We start from the raw sequence: 2552 nt of genomic DNA, 5'->3' as shown, positions 1-2552 counted from the left end.
TATTTTTGCAAAAGCAAAACTAAATATTAAACACCAATGAATAAACAGAACAAAAAATGTGAAAGCCTATATGAAAAAACCCTCTATAACATTACTTAGACATATAAAAGAAAATAATTAAATAAAGACACTTTATTTCTGGATGAGATGATTCATTGTTATAAATATTCTCAAATTAAGTTATAAATTTAATGTAAAATTTTCTACAGGATTTTTCTCGGACTATTCAAAATAATTTTAACTATCAACTTTAGATAAAACATAAGAATAATATAATTCAGAAGAACAGAAGAACATGGTTAAGAAAGGACTCGTCCTATCAATTATTCAACAAAACATATTATAGAGGCATAACACAAATTATAATAAATAAGACTGCTAGTCATGATCCCATAAATTTATTTCATGGCCTACTAAGGATCACGAACTGCAGTTTGAAAAACTTTGATTTACAGATAACAAAAATGGACAGTTTGGTTAAATGTATTGCAGCATAGTCAATACAGAATATATGCAGTTATTAAAAATAATGTGGTGGAACTATATTTGTTAGCATGGACAGGTGTTGACAATATATTGGTAACTAAAAAATGTACTAGATTTATCCCATTTTGAAAGAACAAAAAATATATATGCATATATATGCAGAGAAAGAACATATGGACAGATAAATGCAAATATATTAATAAAAGTTATAACCCATTAGTCTTTAGCTTAAACTTTATTTCCAATTTTCTTGCTATTATAAAAAATGTTACGATAACTAACTTTATGAAAAAAAATATTTTCCAAATTTCTGACGATGCCCTTAGGATAGATTCCTAGAAGTAGAATTACCTTAATAGGTATTTTTAAGGCTACATCACAAACTTATTTTCTGAACAGGTGGTAGCAGTTTTCATTCCTACCAGCAATGTATGAATGACCACTTTCTTGTATCTTACTATAGTAGCATCTCATTTTAAAAAGTAGATACAAATTTTTTTATTTGCTATTTTGATAGGCTAAAACTTTTTTCACTGTTGTTTTAATTTGTATTTCTTTTATAACCATTGCGGCTAAACATGTTTCCATGCGTTAGTCATTTGTATTTCCTCTTTTGTGTATTGTTGCAAATGCCTTCTGCCTGGACCATTTCCTTTTGAGTAATAAGGAACATTAACACCATGATGATTACTATGACACAACTTATTTCACTCCTAGAGAATATATTATTATTTAATCTCACATCAAAACGCAGGGTCTAAAATCTTCTCCCATCTAAAGTCCTACCTCATCATAAAACAAAGAAAAGTTTTAAGATATCTAAGAAACAATATGTATTTTGTTTACTATAATTTATTATAATCATTCATTGTCAAAGTCATTTTTCATCTATCCTTGATAATTCAAATACAATCTCTTAAATTCCCTCCCGCCCCTCCCAATGTACCCCCAACAGTAATTTTAACTAATATGTTGGGCCTTTTCTTTAACAAATTTTATTTACACAGCACAAAATTTCCTTATGAACAAGAATGAATAAATAAAATTATTTAGAAAAAAAAATGTGTCCAACGGACCCAAAAAATAAATAAGCTTACTGAGCTGGAACTAATTCTTGATCTATTTTCGGCAATCAACAGAGTTGTCATGAAACTTTTAGGACATTCTTGTAGTGCCGTAGTGAAGGCAGTCATTATTTTATTTACATGAGATGGATATTTTATTAAGTAAAAACTGTAGGTTAGTGTTTTCCAAACTGTGGGTGGCTCATGAAATCAGTTAAGTGGGTCAGATTGGATTTTTTTTTTTTTAACTAAAATAGAATGAAAGAGAAAAGAAAGAAAAAACATGAAAAGAGCATTGCGTGTAATAAAGGTATTACTTCATATGATGTGCCAGGTCACTATATCAAAAGAATCCCTATATGGGCTGTGGTCTAATAGGTTTAAATGCACAGGACTTTACATAATAGCCAGTATCCTTCTCATTAAAAAAACAAAACAAAACAAAAAACAAAAAAACCACCTTTTTTTAATTAACTCTATCTTCACCCCAACAATTCCAGTCATATCTGGGAGATATTGTGAGCTCAGTTCCAGATCTCACCAATAAAGCGAGTATCACAATAAAGTGAGTTGTGATCTTTTTGCTGGTGGAAGATTTTGCCTTCGGTTTGTAAAAAACACACACAACACCTGTAAAGGGTAATAAAGCATAATAAAATGAGATATGCCTGTACTCTCCATTAACATTAGCCTTTGATAACTTAAATTTGTTTTAAAGAGGATTATTTATTTGCTGCTATCCTATGCTAGGCATTGTTCTAGGCACCGAGGAAACAGTGGTAATAAATTGAGATCCCTACTCTCATAGAGCTCCCTTAGAGCGGGAAGACAGGTGATGCACAGCATCAGGTGGAAGGAAGGAGGTAAAGGGAGGACCAGTGACTCAGGTGCAGTTTTAGGTAGGATGGTCAGAGAAGGCATCACTGAGAAGGAAACGTTTGAGCAGAGTACAACATTTGATTTTTCAATCTAGCATTTTAAAATGTTATTTTGAATTTAAAA

This window comes from Pteropus vampyrus, unplaced genomic scaffold (assembly GCF_000151845.1).
Source record: "Pteropus vampyrus isolate Shadow unplaced genomic scaffold, Pvam_2.0 Scaffold9, whole genome shotgun sequence".
Taxonomy (NCBI): Eukaryota; Metazoa; Chordata; class Mammalia; order Chiroptera; family Pteropodidae; genus Pteropus; species Pteropus vampyrus.
This window is presented reverse-complemented; position numbering follows the sequence as displayed.